At 48.4% G+C, this 18,643-nt stretch overlaps 1 protein-coding gene across 1 annotated transcript in view; it reads right to left on the minus strand.

Annotated features, from left to right (window-relative positions):
- celf2 (cugbp, Elav-like family member 2) overlaps positions 1-13,356 on the minus strand; it is a 559,937-nt gene extending 546,581 nt beyond the window's left edge. Inside the window, exon 1 of the mRNA XM_055653430.1 lies at positions 13,292-13,356. The gene's annotated coding sequence lies outside the window, so the exon portion shown is untranslated. The remainder of the gene's footprint in view (positions 1-13,291) is intronic.
- Positions 13,357-18,643: the final 5,287 nt, after the last annotated feature.

Raw genomic sequence — 18,643 nt, forward strand, 5'->3', positions numbered from 1 at the left:
TTCCACAGATCCACAACTCTCTGGGCGAAAAAGAGAGAAACTCTCCAAGTTATATCCCGTCTCCTTTAGGGAAGTTAATGCCTGATTTTGTGCCAGTCGTAGTTATGTTACAAATGTTGGGGGGAGTCCAGAACCAGGGGCCACAGTTTAAGAATAAGGGGTAAGCCATTTAGAATGCCCTTTCCACACAGAGAGTGGTGAGTCTGTGGAATTCTCTGCCTCGGAGGGCGGTGGAGGCCGGTTCTCTGGATGCTTTCAAGCGAGAGCTAGATAGGGCTCTTGAAGATAGCGGAGTCAGGGGATATGGGGAGAAGGCAGGAATGGGGTACAGATTGGGGATGATCAGATTGAATGGCTCGAAGGGCCGAATGGCCTACTCCTGCACCTATTGTCTATTCATCCTTTCAGTGCAATGCATCTTGTGAGCCTCATTACAGCCACAGTTAGACAGCGTGGAAACAGGCCCCATTTGGAGCATTGCGTTCAGTTCTGGGCACAATGTTGGGGGGAAGGTGCTGTCAAGCTGGAAAGGGAGCGGAGAAGATTTACGAGGATGTTGTCAGGATTCCGATGGTCTGAGCTGGGGGAAGATGTTGAGCAGGCTGGGACTCTGTCGCAGGAGGGTGAGTAATCTTATAGAGTTGTCTAAAATCATGAGAGGAAGAGATTGGGTGGAGTATTTTTCCCCCAGAGTTGGGGAATTGAGAACCAGAAGACACAGGTTCAAGGTGAGGGGGGCAAGATTTAATAGGAACCCGAGCGTAACTTCTCGTTTGTTTACGCAAAGGGTGGTGGGTGTATTGAACGAGCTGCCAGAGGGGGAAGTTGAGGCAGGGACTATTGCAACGTTTAGACAGGTACATGGATCAGGCAGGTTTAGATGGATACAAGCCAAATGCCGGCAGGTGGGACTAGTGCAGATGGGACATGGTCGGTGTGGACAAGTTGGGCGAAGAACCTGTGTCTACATTCTCCCCGTGACCTGTGTTGGTTTTCTCCAGGAGCATCAGATTCCTTCTGCAGACTTATGGGTTTTTAGGTTAATTGGCGTGTGTGTATGTGTGTGTGCGCGTGTGTGCGCGTGTGTGCGCGCGTGTGTGCGCGCATAGGACAGTGTTTGTGTGCGGGGATCGCTGGTGGGTGCGGGGCCCGTTGAGACGAAGGGTCTGTTTCCGCACTGTATCGCTACACTAAACTAAAAAAACGAAAGTTGGGCTGAAAGGCTCGTTTCCGCGCTGTATGACTCCGTGGCGAAGACAAGTTTTTTTTTTGCACAAAGGCTGGAACGTACTGTCGGGAGAGGTGGCCGAGGAAGTTAAAAAGGGCCGGTTTCCACGTTGACGACTCCATGAACCTATTGCCAGTGAAGCTTTGCTTGAAGAGGAACAAACGGCAGAACTGTAAAGTCAAGGGAAAACAGGCAGCTATAATTCAACGGTAGACACAAAACGCTGGAGTATTTAATCTCTGATCAGCATCTCTGGAGAGAAGGAATGGGTGGCGTTTCAGGTCGAGACCCATCTTCAGACGGATATCAGGGGAGTGGGCGGAACAGAGAGAAAATGTCGGGGACAGTGAGACTGGTGGGAGAACTGGGAAGGGGGAGGGGATGGAGAGAGAGGGAAAACAAGGGTTATTTGAAGCTAGAGAAGTCAATGTTCATACCGATGGGGTGTAAGCTACCCAAGCGAAATATGAGTGGTAGCTTTTACCAAGAGCAGCGGATGCAATAGCTCTCCTATATAGGTATGTTACAAAACCTACCTGAATCGTGTCTGAGTATCTGCCCCACCCCGTGTGCGCGATTCTGGCGCTGTTTAGAGGGGGCGGGTTTAAAACGCGATTTTTACTAGGCTGTTGCAATCGAAAATGTTCAGCCTAGTAAATCATTAACGAAAAATCGCTGGAAGACCCCGTCGCAAAAGGTATTATTAGTTTTTAAGGCCTTGTATAATAGTTATAGTAGTTTAAAAATCACTCTCTCAACCCGCAACCTCTCGCAGCCCCAGGGTTTTATAAAGCAAACAATTAAAGGTATGTACCTTATTTTTACATTAAAAGGGGCTTCTTAAGAACCCTGTATATAAAAGTTTTCTATAGCGAATAGGTCATTTTTGGGCTCTTTATATCCCGCAGTATTTTTCTGGGCATTTGAGGGCACAAATCCAGCGCAATGTGAACGTTCTAAACCAGCGCGTTCACAGGAACCCACTAGAAAACCGATTTAAATTGACTTTAATTTACAGCAATTGAACACTAAATTCTTTGCATTTGGCCTATAAATTGATGTAAATGAGATTTAAAAATCATGTTTTATTGTGAATTATTTGTGAATATTATTTGGACACTTAGGCTATTTAAAAATGTTAATCATTTATTAAGAAATTGATAGATGTTTAGATCTAGTAATTGAAGTTTGAAATTAGCTACAATTGGGTAACTAACTAATTATATGCTTTAATTTCAGGTCCTCCAAGTTAGATTATTTTATATTTGTTTCAGAATGGTTCAATCTATGATAACTGAAAATTTCATTCAGTTCTCTTAATTTTTAAGAAGGTTATGGGCTTTTGACTGTCCTCGATCACAGCTTTTTTGTTATGTCCATAGAAAATCAATAGGGAACAAGATGCTAATTTCCGAGTATGAAAATGACCATAACTTTTTTATTACTTGAGATATGAAAGCGAATTAGGTGTCAAATTAAACTTATTGTTATGCTTTATCTGATGGGATAAATTGCAGACTTGATTTTTTAAATCTTAAAATTTTGTAACATTGCTACTCCCACAGCCCACTGTCTCCGCCTCTTCCTTTCTTCTCCCCCCCCCCCCCCCCATCCCCACATCAGTATGAAGACGGGTCTCGACCCTAAATGTCACCTATTCCTTCGCTCCATAGATGCTGCCTCACCCGCTGAGTTTCTCCAGCATTTTTGGCTACAGGCGAAATATGAGGTGCTGTTCCTCCAATTCAGGAAAGGTCAGTGACAGAAAGGTCAGTGTGGGAATGACAGAGGGAGTTAAAGTGCTGAGCAACTGGGAGATCAGATAGGTTTAGGCAATAATTCAACGGCCTGCAGTTTGCTCGTAGCCCACGTTCTCCAGCAGTTAAACCTCTCCCTTGGAATAACTCGCACTAATGCAGGGAACAAAATGAAATGTTTCAGCTCTGATGCTGGTGTCAGGAACCTGTGTGTGGTAGTCATGGTTACTTTACAAAGACAGTGCACTTCAGTGCCCTGCGTGCCAATGCCCTCAGTGTTTGCTGGTGTCCGTTATTGTATTTCCTTCATCATCGGCAATGAAAAGTAACTGCTAAAATCAAGCCCGGCGTCGATCCAGGGAGCAAGGCAATTCACCAATGTTTGCTTCGACATGTGCGCCAGTTATAGTCATAGAGTGATACAGTGTGGAAACAGGCCCTTCGGCCCATCTTGCCCACACCGGCCAACATCCTCGTCTTGCGTTTGAGGCAGCAGAGGTTATGTTGTAGCGGCGCCTGCTGGCGCACGCAGGTATCGAACCCGGCGTTCGGAAGCCGCGGTCACGTGACTCGGGCGGGGGGGGTTGCTTGTTTTCGCGCGGCAGTTCGGTGCTGCCCACCGTTGTGGCCAGACGTGTTGTGGGGGCCTGTGAACTGAGAAGTTATTTTGTGAATTAAAATAACGTTGGAAAACTCAGTTGTCGTTCTTGCGACCGTCAAAATGTAACGCCATCCAGGCTCTGAAGCCAGTTCAATGTGCTGTTGTCGAGGGCCATGATGGCTTACCCCTCCACCAGGGGGACGGAGGACATAATGGTATTGTCCCATCTACATTAGTCCCACCTGCCTGGGCTTGGCCCATATAGAAACATAGAAACATAGAAAATAGGTGCAGGAGTAGGCCATTCGGCCCTTCGAGCCTGCACCGCCATTCAATATGATCATGGCTGATCATCCAACTCAGTATCCCGTACCTGCCTTCTCTCCATACCCCCCCCTGATCCCCTTAGCCACAAGGGCCACATCTAACTCCCTCTTAAATATAGCCAATGAAGTGGCCTCAACTACCCTCTGTGGCAGAGAGTTCCAGAGATTCACCACTCTCTGCGTGAAAAAAGTTCTTCTCATGTCGGTTTTAAAGGATTTCCCCTTTATCCTTAAGCTGTGAATACGCCTCCAAACCTGTCCTATCCATGTACCCGTCTGATTGTTGCTTAGAGGATGGGATAGTCCCAACCTCGACTACCTCCTCTGGCAGCTCGTTCCGTACACCCACCACCCTTTGTGTGACAAAGGTTACCCCTCAGATTCCTGTCAAATCTTTTCACCTTGAGCCCATGTCCTCCGGTCCTCGAATCCCCACACTCTGGGCAAGTGTTTCGTAAAGCAAAATAAAGAGAAAGGTTTAATAGGAATCTGCGAGGGCAACATCCTAATCGGGAAACGAGGAACTGCAGATGCTGGTATACAGAAAAAGACACAATGCACTGGAGTAACTCAGCCGGTCAGGCAGCATCTCTGGAGAACATAGGTTCATAAGTGATAGGAGCAGAACGAGGCCATTCGGTCCATCTAGACTGCTCCGCCATTCAATCATGGCTGATCGTTTAAGAAGGAACGGCAGATGCTGGAAAAGTTGAAGGTAGACAAAAATGCTGGAGAAACTCAACGAGTGAGGCAGCACCTATGGAGGGAAGGAATAGGTGACGTTTTGAGTCGAGACCCTTCTTCAGACTGATGTGGGGGTGGGGGGGGGGTGCGGAAGAAGAAGAAAGGAAGAGGTGGAGACAGTGGGCTGTGGGAGAGCTGGGAAGGGGAGGGGAAACAGGGAGAAAGCAAGGACTACCTGAAATTGGAGAAGTCAATGTTCATCCCGCTGGGGTGTAAACTACCCAAGTGAAATATGAGGTGCTGCTCCTCCAATTTGTGGTGGGATTCACTCTGGCCATGGAGGAGGCCCAGGACGGAAAGGTCGGGTTATCTTTCTGCTGATTGGATAGCTCGCAACAAAAGCTCTTCACTGTACCTCGGTACAGGTGAGAATAAACGGAACCATTCTCCTGCCTTCTCCCCATAACACCCTTACTAATCAAGAATCTCTGACCTTAAAAATATCCTTCAATCCTTTGCCCATTGAGCAAACATCACACCTTATAGCCAAGAAGATAATTGAATGGAGAATTGGTTTTATTGCCTGTAATAAAATATGGCTCTTATTTCCTTTACAAATTACTTGTAATTACGATTTGATAGAGAGGGACTTATCGGACCAGCAGGGAGAAATTAGACAGGAGTACACACAATTCCTTTCCTCGTGTGAATTCACCGGCCCCTTTCAGTAAATTTCTCTGGAGGGTTAAGGATACGGATACGCTGAGATGAAAAGAGACTCTGCTTTTTCTCCGCAAATCCCAATACTATGAGCAGAAAGTTGTTGGCATTCAGAAGGCTCGCAGCCAATGTAAGATGTTGCCGAATGTTCTCAAGCTGGAAAGGGTGCAGAGAAGACCTACGAGGATGTTGCTAGGACTTGATCGTCTGAGCTATGGGGAGAAATAGACAAGAGGGAGCTAGATATGGCTCTTAAAGATAGCAGAGTGAGGGGATATGGTACTGATTGGGGATGATCAGCCATGATCAATAGACAATGGACAATAGGTGCAGGAGTAGGCCATTCGGCCCTTCGAGCCAGCACCGCCATTCAATGTGATCATGGCTGATCATCCCCAATCAGTACCCCGTTCCTGCCTTCTCCCCATATCCCCTGACTCCGCTATCTTTAAGAGCCCTATCTAGCTCTCTCTTGAAAGCATCCAGAGAACCTGCCTCCACTGCCCTCTGAGGCAGAGAATTCCACAGACTCACAACTCCCTGGGGGATTTCCACATAGTCCGGGTGTGGGCAGATTGGGCTGGAGGGCCTGTTTCTACACTGTGCGATGCTATGACTCTAAAACAATTGTCCTCGTTACAGATCGAGCCGTATTAAGGATGCCAGCTGCTAGGACAGTCGTCAGCTGGGGACATGTTTGACATTGGCGTTTGTCGCAGTATTGTTGACACCGACTTCCCTTCACCATTCCAACTTGGCAGCGACTCCGCCTCGAGTTGGCAAGGCGTTCTTTACATCCCTTCCCCAGAGAAGGGAGGTTAGCGCTGAAGGCAGCTCACAGGAGACAAGTTTACAACTGACTTGGGACCTTTGATAATAAGGTGCAGATAGCTTCATGTTAAAGCTAATCTCATGATGTCAACATTAATTGTCCTCTTGAGGAGACATCGACGGGGATCTATTGAACACCCACAGCTGTTGTTGGCATGGAACCGAACAGAAATAGAAAAAATATCCTCCCATATAACTTAAAACCGCATATTTTAGAAATAATGAGTTAGCTGAATTAAGATAATTCCTGCTGTAATCGACGCAAGTTGATTAGCCCCTTGTTTTTAATTTTTAGTTTAGAGATACAGCATGGAAACAGGCCCTTCGGCCCATTGAGTCCGCACCGCACACTAGCACTATCCTACACACTACCAGAGCCAATTATCCAACAAACCTGTACGTCTTTGGCGTGTGGGAGGAAACCGGAGCACCTGGAGAAAACCCACGAGGTCACGGGGAGAACGTTCAAACTCTGTACAGACAGCACCCGTAGTCAGGATGGAACACGGGTCTCTGGCGCGGTGAGGCAGCAACTCTACCGCTGCGCCACCGTTTTACTGTGCAGTTTATGATGGTCAAAATTGCTCTTAGAATCTCACAATGCTCTCAATGGTTTCAAAAACAATTTTCTCCGAGATCTTCGGTTTCCTCCCACACTCCAAAGACGTACAGGTTTGTAGATTAATTGGCTTGGTAAATGTACAACATTTACATAGCGAGTGTAGGATTGTGTTAACGTGCGGGGTTCACTGGTCAGCGCGGACCTGGTGGGCTGAAGGGCCTGTTTCCGTGCTGTATCTCTAAACTAAACTAAACCATTCAACATGTCCCATCCACACTATTCCACCTGCCTGCACTTCTTAACTGTGGCGAACCAGTCTGAAGAAGGGTCTCGACCCGAAACGTCACCTATTCCTTCACTCCATAGATGCTGCCTCACCTGCTGAGATACGCCAGCTTTTTGTCTACCTTTAAACGCGGTGATAGTAAGTATGTTGGCCTTCATAACAAGAGGAGTCGAGTATAGGAGCAAAGAGGTCCTTCTGCAGTTGTACAGGGCCCTAGTGAGACCACACCTGGAGTATTGTGTCCCCTAATTTGAGGAAGGGCATTCTTGCTATTGAGGGAGTGCATCGTAGGTTCATGAGGTTAATTTCCAGGATGGTGGGACTGTCATATGTTGAGAGAATGGACCAGCTGGGCTTGTAAGCACTGGAATTTAGAAGGATATGGGGATTTTATTGAAACATACAAGATTATTTAGGGATTGGACACGCTAGAGGCAGGAAACAGGGATGTTGGGAGAGTCCAGAACCAGGGGCCACAGTTTAAGAATAAGGGGGAAGCCATTTGGAACGGAGATGAAGAAAAACATTTTCTCCCAGAGAGTTGTGAGTCTGTGGAATTCTCTGCCTCAGAAGGCAGTGGAAGCCGATTCTCTGGGTGCTTTCAAGAGAGAGTTAGATAGTCTTAAAGATAGCGGAGTCAGGGGATATGGGGAGAATGCAGGAACGAGGTACTGATTCGGAATGATCAGCCATGATCACAGTGAATGGTGGTGCTGGCTCGAAGGGCCGAATGGCCTACTCCTGCACGTGTTGTCTATAGTACCTGCCTCAACTACCTACTTCAGCATTCGTTCCGTACACCCACCACCCTTTGTGTGAAAAAAATAAAAATAATCCTCAGGTTCCAATTAAATCTTTCCATCCCTCACCTTAAACCTTTGGTTTTTGATTCCCCTGCTCTGGGTAACAGACTGTGTACATTTATCCTATCCATTCCTCTCCTGATCTTATGCATCTTTATGAATCACTCCTCAGACTCTTATGCTCCACGGAATAAAGTCGTATCCGACCCAACCTCTCCCTATAGCTCAGGCCTTGAAGTCTTGCCAACATCCTCATAGATCTTTACTGCTCACTCTTCAGATAATCTAGCAAGGCTCTGGAACAAAGGGAGCCAGAAAATTGATGCAGAGACCAGTGTCATCCCTTGTGCGAGTCTAGATTGACTCTATGAGTCTGTCACACACTTGCAACTCAAGGTAGCTTTAGTTTAGTTTAGAGATACAGCGCGGAAACAGGCCCTTCGGCACACCGAGCCCGCACCGACCAGCGATCCTTGTACACCAACACCATCCCACACACACTAGGGACAATTTACAATGTTACCAAAGCCAATTAACCTACAAACCTGTTCTTCTTTGGAGTGTGGGAGGAAACCGGAGCACCCGGAGAAAACCCACGTGGTCTCAAGGAGAACTAGGGTTGCCAACTGTCCCGTATATTGGGCTAAATTAGGTTTGTACCAATCTCGTGCCGTATTTGACTGCCACTACTCGGGTCGAGGGGACTGTCGGGTCGGAGTGCTTCGTCCGGCCCCGCCTCACCGTCTTGACATAGTGCAGCAGCAGCAGCAGCAGCAGCAGCGCCTCGCCCGTGGATGGACTTTGCACGCGACGTTGCGTGCGGCCCGGGCCAAAACTCCTCAGCTGGCCCGCCGGCTGGGCTTTGTGTGCAGTCCAGCACCCGGGCCAACTCATCATTCACCCAGCCACGGCCCAGCCGGTCAACGAATTGCCATCGGGAATTAGTCCCGTATTTTGACCTTTTGTCCCTTATTTGGGAGAGAGAAAGTTGGCATCCCTAGGGATAAGGTAGAAACTCCGTAGAGACAGCGCCCGTAGTCAGGATCGAACCCGGGGTCTCTGGCGCTGTGACGCAGCAACTCTACCGCTGCGCCACCGTGACGTCACTCGCGCCACTTCTCGAGTGGGAGCACATAAGTGCCACACGGTGCAAATCTCTTCAGAGCTTTGCAGAGGCCAAGAGGCCACGTGTAAGAAAGAACTGCAGATGCTGGAAAAATTGAAGGTCGACAAAAACGCTGGGGAAACTCAGCGGGTGAGGCAGCATCTACGGAGCAAAGGAATAGGTGATGTTTCGGGTGACAACCAAGTTACTTCCTCCTCTTTTGACTGCGCTTTGACATCCAGTCTTTAACTGTACGGCAGTCCTGCACGATAAGGTCACACACACATGCCCCGATGGGACAGAATATCCTGCAGTTAACCCTTCACCCAACTTCTGCGCTCAGCCCCGCAATGCAACATACAAATGAAGGCAATGTAATAAATAGGAACTGCAGATGCTGGTTTACAGATCTATCTGTACACTGTGAATGGCTCGAATGTAATCATGCATTATCTTTCGCCTCGCTGGCTGGTCAGCACGCAACAAAAGCTTTTCACTGTACCTCGGTACACGTGACAATAAACTAAACTCAACTGGTTTATACCAAAGAGGTGGCACGGTGGCGCAGCAGTGGAGTTGCTGCCTCACAGCGCCGGAGACCTGCGTTTGATCCCGACCACAGGCGCTCTCTGTACGGAGTTTGCACGTTCTCCCCGTGACTCAGTGGGTGCTCCGGTTTCCTCCCACACTCCAAAGACGTGCAGGTTTGTAGGTTAATTGGCTTTGGTAAAGATTGCAACTTATTCCCAGTCTGCGTAGGATAGCGCTAGTGTACGGGGTGATCGCTGGTCGGCGCGGACTCGGTGGGAGGAAGGGCTCGTTTCCGCGCTGTACCTCTAAAGTAAACATCTCGAAGACTGCCGATTTAACGCGACTCCCACCAAACCCCACCCTCCAAGAAGTGCCTACTCCCAATGTGTGTGTGTGCGCAACGTGGCAAATTCTGCAATGCACAACTCTGCAAATACCGCGCTGCAGAATATACAACTGTCTTATGATATACACATCTCCTTTACTCAAGGGAGAAAAATATGATGTCATTATACTTGAAATATGTCAGCAATTTCTTTTGAATGAAAGGAAAACTATATCAGTCCCTTACGCTAAATGACAAAAAAAAAAAAAACTTGCCATTAATGTCTTGGGCAGAACCCAGTATAAATATTGTCATGGCTATACTGGGTGAAAACAGGGGTGGGAGATTGCAACCTTCAAGTGGCCCACTCGGTTTAGACTAATGCAATCAACTCAACGTGCACAGACAAGATCAAATAGAACAAGTTGACCCAATAACTTTAGGCTGTGCACGCCAGATGCAAGGATGAAAACAGGCCCTTTGGCCCATCTACCCCATGATGAACAACACGCCCCATTTGCAGGTACTGTCGCAACTTTTAAGAAGCGTTTTGGTAGGTACATGGTCTGGACAGGTTTGGTGGGACATGGGCCAAATGCATGCGGGTGAAACCAAATGCAATCGTCCCGAAACGTTGCCTATTTCCCTCGCTCCATAGATGCTGCTGCACCCGCTGAGTTTCTCCAGCTTTTTTGTCTACCTTCGATTTTCCAGCATCTGCACAGTTCCTTCTTAAACAATTTCACTGAGACTTGTCACATGTGACAATAAAGTAACGACTTCAATACCGCTGTTCCACCATGCCGCCTGTGCCCCTGAACTGCTCCGTACTCTGCGCTCTGTGCTCTATCTGATCAACTTGTCAGGGTGGATTTTTCATCAAATCCTCCCCGTTCCTTTTGGAGCATTTATTAGGTCACTCAAAGTCTCCGCTTCTCCCAGCGCGGGTGGTTAAACAGCTTCCCTTCCCCTCCATTTATATTCGCCAGATCGGATATCATCTTTGTGCTGCCCATGCTGCGCTCGTTCTCAGGGGAAATAATATCATCTCACGGGTCTGGCGGCCAGTACTCGATGCAGCGGCACAGAGTAAACACCGACTCGCACAATATTGCTCTCCTCTTGATCTGTATTTGGAGAGAAAGAGCATCTGTGTGCGTGTCTGTGCGTGCACGTGTCTGTGTGTCTGTGACGGTCTGTGTGTGCACGTGTGTGTGCGCCTGTGTGACTGCCTATGCATGTCTATATGTCTGTACGAGTCAGTATCTGTCTGTATGCATGTGTGTGCATGTACCCGTGCGTGTATGCACATGTGTGTACCTGTGTGTGTGTGTATATACGTCTTACATTAAAATACAAAGTCAAAGAAAGATTAAGCATCGTACAAAAGAACAACTTAAATTAGACTCCGCTTCCAGTCCCCGGAAACCTACATTCAAATAGGGTGACCCATATGTAGATCATCTTGTGGGACTTCATTTGCAATTTTCTTTCACACTTGCCAACCCACCGAGCTCAGCCTGTGCCACCTCTCTCGCTCGCAGACGGGGCCAATTAAATCCGTGGGAGAAAAGGCAAAAGGAAGCCCGCAATTGATGTTGCAAAGAGTGAGTGAACATCCCGGGCCCCGTCACCCAACTGTGCACATGGAGTGTGTCAGGTTGCCGTCCCAGTGTGAGTATTTGAAGGGGCTTGCTGGCTCCACTTCAGTCCCACAGTCACACAGTGTAGAAACAGGCCCTTCGGCCCAACTTGCCCACCCGCTGAGTTTCTCCAGCATTTTTTTCTCCACCAAACATAAACATATAATAGTCACATAGTGCTGGAGTAACTCAGTGGGACAGGCAGCATCTATGGAGCGAAGGAATTGGCGACGTTTCGGGTCGAGACCCTTCTTGAGACTCAACAGATACGTACATATCCGATGGTTTATTAAAACAGGAACGTCTACTTGTTTTAAGTACATGATATTCAGCCTTACTGGGAATAATTCATGCAGCTGGTACTGGCGATCCTTCCCCCTCCTCCTTTAGTTCTGCAAGAAGTTAATAAGTGATTGGGTGCAGAATTAGGCCATTCGGCCCATCAATTCTACTCCGCCATTCAATCATGGCTGATCTATCTCTCCCTCCCAACCCCATTCGCCTGCCTTCTCCCCATAACCCCTGACCCCCATACTAATCAAGAATCTGTCAATTTCCGCCTTAAAAATATCCATTGATTTGGCCTCCACAACCTTCTGTAGCAAGGAATTCCACAGATTCACCACCCTCTGACTAAAGAGATTCCTCCTCATCTTTAAGGTAGTTCCTTATATTCCGAGGCTGTGCCCTCTGGTCCTAGACTCTCCCACTAGTGGAAACATCCTCTCCACATCCACTCTGTGCAGGGTTGAGTTTGAACAAATACCCATTTACTAAAACAAACAACAACAAAAAACAGAAAATAGAGCTGGTTGGTGCATGGAGAAAAAAAGATTTGGTTCCTTTGGTTAATTCATTCTCCTTGCTCTGCTTCCGACAAGGAGCAGCGCGGAGATACAAGCCGGGTGGGTACATTGCAGCGATGTTTAAGTGTCTCAGACAGCAGTATGTACACCCGAGAGGGGCTGGAATAGAGCAGGGCTCAGATCCATGGATTACATCCGGCAGCAGCAACGCATGTTAAGAAAATTATATATTTTTCCTCTCTCTCGGCTACAAAATTAGCTGAAACAAGAAACCGTTTAGTGGGCTTCCTCAGATGGAAAGCGCATCTTGCAAAGTTGTTTCAAAAAGGTCGGGCAGAACATCAGGTTGATTTTGTGCTAAATGTCATTCTCACTAACGGCAGCAAATCGGGCAAGCAATTAAATCAACGTTAGAAATGAATGGAAAGCTACAAGTACACACACACAGGTGTGCACACACACACAGGCACACACACACACACAGACACACAGACACACACACACAGACAGACAGACAGACACACACACACAGACACACACAGACAGACACACACAGACACACACACACACAGACAGACACACACACACACACACACACACACAGACACACACACACACAGACACACACAGACAGACACACACAGACACACACAGACAGACACACACAGACAGACACACACATGCACCAGAGTAACTAAAGTCATTCACTACAAAATGCTGTGACCAGATCACTATTGCTAGTTGTGCATTGGTATACAGAGAGGGGGAGAGAGGGGAGTGGGGAGGGGGGGGGGGGGGGGGGGGGGGGGGGGGGGGGGGGGGGGGGGAGAGAGGGGGGGGGGGGGAGGGAGGGGGGGGGGGGGGGGGGGGGAAGGGGGAGGGGAGAGAGGAGAGAGAGAGAGAGAGAGAGAGAGAGAGAGAGAGAGAGAGAGAGCAGACACCCCAGTCTCTCTCTCTCTCTCTCTCTCCAGCACCCTATAGCCGGGCGCTGCTGAAATGCCGACACTCTCCCCACTTCTCTCCATGCCTGTGCAGAGTAAGAACGATACAAGGAGAAGAGCAGAATAAATTCATTTGTCCTACCAGACTGGAGTTCAGGGGAATGTCACTCTGAAACGCTGATCCACTGTTGGAATTTGGATTTTACCCTAGATCAGGAAACAAATGCAAGACCGTTAAAAAAATAAAAAATAAATAATCACTCTTCTGGTTCCTTCCACAGCCACTGTCCTCCACTATCCCTCTCTATACCACACACTCTCTCTCTCTCTCTCTCACACACACACACAAGCGAGGGCTGGTCGTTGATTTGATTTTCTGTGTCTCTCACACATTAATCTGTTCCGCCTCTCTCTCTCTCTCTCTGTCTGCTGGAGTTTAGGGAACCTGCTGCATTCCCTACCCATTATATTAAGGGAAGTCACAGTAAACACACACTGCCACAGTTCCCAAATTCCCCCTCTGTCCCCATTCCCAGACAATAAAGCAGGCACAAAAAAGCTGGAGTAACTCAGCAGGGCAGACTAGGCTTGTATTCACTGGAGTTTAGAAGCACGAGGGGATGATCTTATAGAAACATATACAATTATAAAAGGACTGGACAAGCTAGATGCAGGAAAAATGTTCCCAATGTCGGGCGAGTCCAGAACCAGGGGCCACAGTCTTAGAATAAAGGGGAGGCCATTTAAAACTTTTTCACCCAGAGAGTTGTGAATTTGTGGAATTCCCTGCCACAGAGGGCAGTGGAGGCCAAGCCACTGGATGGATTTAAGAGAGAGTTAGATAGAGCTCTAGTGGCTAGTGGAGTCAAGGGATATGGGGAGAAGGCAGGTACGGGTTATTGATTGGGGACGATCAGACATGATCACAATGAATGGCGGTGCTGGCTCGAGGGGCCGAATGGCCTCCTCCTGCACCTATTTTCTATGTTTCTCTGACAGGCAACTTCTCTGGCGAAAAGGAATAGGTGAAGTTTAGGGTCGAGACCCTTCTTCAGACCGAGAGCCAGGGGGAGACAGATGTGGAACAAATGAATGAAAGATATGCAAAAAAAGTAAAGTTGATTAAGGAAACGTGGAGCCCACAATGGTCCATTGTTGGCTGTGGGCTCTGTGATAATGAGTTTTTCGTTCAAATTTAATTTAGAGATGCAGCACGGAAACAGGCCCTTCAGCCCACGGAGTCCGCGCCGACCAGCGATCCCCGCACGCTAACACTACCCAACACACACACACAATTATGCCAAGTATCCAACACAAAGACAATTTACCTACAAACCTGTACGTCTTTGGAGTTTGGGAGGAAACCGGAGCGCCCGGAGAAAACCCACGCAGGTCACGGGGAGAACGTACACACACCGTACATACAGCAACTGTAGTCGGGATCCAACCCGGGTCTCTGGCGCTGCAAGTCCTGATGTGTTACTCCACCTTTTTTGTGTCTATCTTCAGTGTAAAGCAGCATCTTGCAATTCCCCCCTACACATGAGTGGAATAGATCGGGTAGATGCCCAGCGTAAGGGAATCGAGAGCCAGAAGGCATTTTTACAGACAGTGCAGTGGGTGGATGGAATGAGCTGCCGGAGGAGGTAGTTGAGGCAAGGACTATCATAATATTCACATGGATAGGATAAGTTTGGAGGAATGTGGGCCAAAAACAGGCAGGTGGGACTGGCGTAGATGGGGCACCTTGGTCAGCATGGGAAATTGGGCTGAAGGGCCTCCACACTGTATGACTCTATGATAGACAATGGATAATAGGCGCAGGAGTAGGCCATTCGGCCCTTCGAGCCAGCACCGCCATTCAATGTGATCATGGCTGATCATCCCTGATCAGTACCCCGTTCCTGCCTTCTCCCCATATCCCCTGACTTCGCTATCTTTAAGAGCCTATCTAGCTCTCTCTTGAAAGCATCCAGAGAACCGGCCTCCACCGGCAGAGAATTCCTGAGGCAGAGAATTCCACAGACTCACCACTCTCTGTGGGAAAAAGTGTTTCCTCGTCTCCGTTCTAAATGGCTTACCCCTTATTCTTAAACTGTGTGTGGCCCCTGGTTCTGGACTCCCCCAACATCGGGAACATGTTTCCTGCCTCTAGCATGTCCAAACACTTAATAATCTTATACGTTTCAATAAGATTTCCCTCTCATCCTTCTAAACTCCAGAGTGTACAAGCCCAGCCACTCCATAGGAAAGGGCAAGTGTGAGTGGAAGGGAAGCTGGTGAGAATATAAAGCACTACGGACTCCACTTAGCCTGACAGATGAACGAGATTAAGGTCCAATCGTTCAGTCTTCTCCAAGACCAGATGTGACCACGGTCAACACAGCGAGAACTTGGTTAACCATCTGTTGACACATGTCGTGAGTGCAGAAGGTTTACTGTGAAACATCAAAATGTCCAGAACCAGGGGCCACAGTTTAAGAATAAGGGGTAAGCCATTTAGAACAGAGACGAGGAAACACTTTTTCTCACAGAGAGTGGCGAGTCTGTGGAATTCTTTACCTCAGAGGGCGGTGGAGGCCGGTTCTCTGGATGTTTTCAAGAGAGAGCTAGATAGGGCTCTTAAAGATAGCGGGGTCAGGGGATATGGGGAGATGGCAGAACGGGGTACTGATTGGGGATGATCAGCCATGATCACATCAAAGGGCCGAATGGCCTACTCCTGCACCTATTGTCTCCTAAGCCAGACACAAAAAGCTGGAGTAACTCAGCGGGACAGGCAGCATCTCTGGAGAGAAGGAATGTGTGATGTTTCGGGTTGAGACCCTTGTTCAACGTCACCTAATCCTTCTCTCCAGAGAAGTTGCCCGTCTCACTACACACGGTTTGTGCGCACGTGTTGTCTTTCCGCTGACTGGTCAGCATGCAACAAAAGCCTTTCACTGTACCTCAGTGCCCGCGAGCGACAATAAACGAAACTCAACTCGTCTAAAAGCCTCTTAAACACTACCATTGTGTCCGTGATACTAGTGCGTGTGGGACGCGGAAGTGTGTGGGAACCAGTGCTCGAGTGAACGATGGGCAGGGGAGTGTTGATTGTCCGACCCAGGTGATCTTCAGCACTGCGACTCTCCGTGACTCCGTGATACGCCATTCGGCAGCATTTGAGCGATAGTCAAGTACCCAGCGTGGTAATCCAACTGTGTCGGATAGCTGGTTTAAACCGAAGTTGGTCCCAAAATGTTGGAGTGAAGGGCCTGTCTGGAGTGAAGGGCCTGTCCCACCTGGATGACCTAATCCACGAGTTTAGAAGACCCTCGACGAGTTGAAAAAAATGTCAAAGTCGTGTTGACTCGCCGAAGTAAAAGACCTCCTACGACTATGTCTACGGCCTCCTACCTCCTATGACCCCCCTCGACCTCAGTCTTCCACACCCAAGACCAACTACGACTAGCTACAAGTGGAAAATGATCACATGATAAAATGATGCTTCTTTTCCCCTCGGGCCAGTTACGACCTGCCTACGAGTAAAAAGTATCAATTTTTCTCATGCAGACCATTTTTATTTTTTAACTCGTGGACATTTTTTAATCAGGCTGGAAAACACTCCGCGACCTACTTGAGGCCACAAGTACGCGGAGACCACTCACGAGCGCGAGGAAGAGTTACGAAGACCTCCTACGACCTCGTGGCGACCATGCTGCGAGTACGAGTCAAGGGCAAACCCGGCAGAGGTCGTGAAAGCGGGACAGGGGCTTAACTTAGCGGGACAGGCAGTATCATCGCTGGAGAGAAGGGATGGGTGCCGTTTCGGGTCGAGTCTGAAGAACGGTCTCGACCAGAAACGTCACCCACTCCTTCTCTCCAGAGATGCTGCCTGTCCCGCTGAGTTACTCCAGCTTTGTGCGTCTATCTTCGTGCTAATCCCATTCCCCGGTGCAAACCTTTCAATGCGCATATGGTGCCATTTTATTAGCAATGTTACATTCCAGGGAACGCGCAGCACACTGGTCCCCTGCCAATCTAGTTAGTCGCTAAGTTGTCATGACATGTACTCCCTGTTGCTAAGTCAATGATGTCTTAATAGGCCATTTATGCACTTTTCCCCTCGGATAACTGCATCATAAAGATGTCCTCTCTCAATCTGAATCAACTAATAAAAAACGTGATGTAATAAGGACGAGGGGAACATCGTTTACTGGGATGGATCAGCTGGTTTGACTTTGATGGTTGCTAACGTAATGAGAATCATTTTACAAACCAATGTCACTTCCGTATAATGCTCCATTACATCGAGAGGGAAGGGCAATTTGGCCCGTTTTAGTTTTTAGTTTAAAGATACAGTGTGGAAACAGGGCCCTCTGGCCCACCGAGTCCACGCACACTAATGCCCCTGTCCCACTTAGGAAACGTGAACGGAAACCTCTGGAGACTTTGCGCCCCACCCAAGGTTTCCGTGCAGTTCCCGGAGGTTGCAGGTGGTGGAAGCAGGCAGGGAGACTGACAAAAACCTCTGCCCACACACTAGGGACAATTTTACACTTATACCAAGCCGATAAACCTACAAATCTACACGTCTTTGGCGTGTGGGAGGAAATCCACGCAGGTCACAATAGACACTAGGCCAAGGAGTAGGCCATTCTGCCCTTCGAGCCAGCACCGCCATTCAATATGATCATGGCTGATCATCCCCAATCAGTACCCCGTTCCTGCCTTCTCCCCATATCCCGACTGTGCTATTTTTAAGAGCCCTATCTGGCTCTCTTGAAATGGGGGATCATACAAATATCATACAGACTGCACCGTAGTCGGGATAGAACCCGGGTCTCTGGCGCGGCGAGGCAGTGGGTATATCACTGCGCACCCGCGACGCCCAGTGCCGTTCTACAAGGCGAATCTCAACAGCTGTGGCCTCGTGAGATTTACACCCACCGCGACCAGTCAAGTTTTTGAATTGGTTGAGTTTATTGTCACGTGTACCGAGGTACAGCGAAAAGCTTTTGTTACGTGCTGACCAGTCAGCAGAAAGACAAAATATGATTACCATAGAGCCATCCACAGTGTACAGATACATGATAAAGGGAATAACATTTAGTGCAAGATAAAGTCAGTAAAGTCTCCAATGAGGCAGATGGTTGTCCAGCACCGCTCTCGGGCTGTGGTAGGATGGTTCAGTTGCCTGATAACAGCCGGGAAGAAACTGTCCCTGAATCTGGAGGTGTGCGTTTTCACACTTCCTGTAGCTCTTGCCTGATGGGAGAGGGGAGAAGAGGAAGTGACCGGGGCGAGACTCGTTCTTGAAGGGCGAGGTATAAATGCAGTCAGTGGAAGGGAGGTTGGATCATGCAATGGTCCGGGGCTGCCTCCACAATTCTCTGCAATTTCTTGCGGTCTTGGATGGAGCTGGTCGCAATCAATTCAACTAACTGGTGCAGGAAGGAACTGCAGGTGCTGGTTTAAACCGAAGGATAGAGACAAAATGCTGGAGTAATTC

Source organism: Leucoraja erinacea, chromosome 22 (genome assembly GCF_028641065.1).
Source record: "Leucoraja erinacea ecotype New England chromosome 22, Leri_hhj_1, whole genome shotgun sequence".
NCBI lineage: Eukaryota > Metazoa > Chordata > Chondrichthyes > Rajiformes > Rajidae > Leucoraja > Leucoraja erinaceus.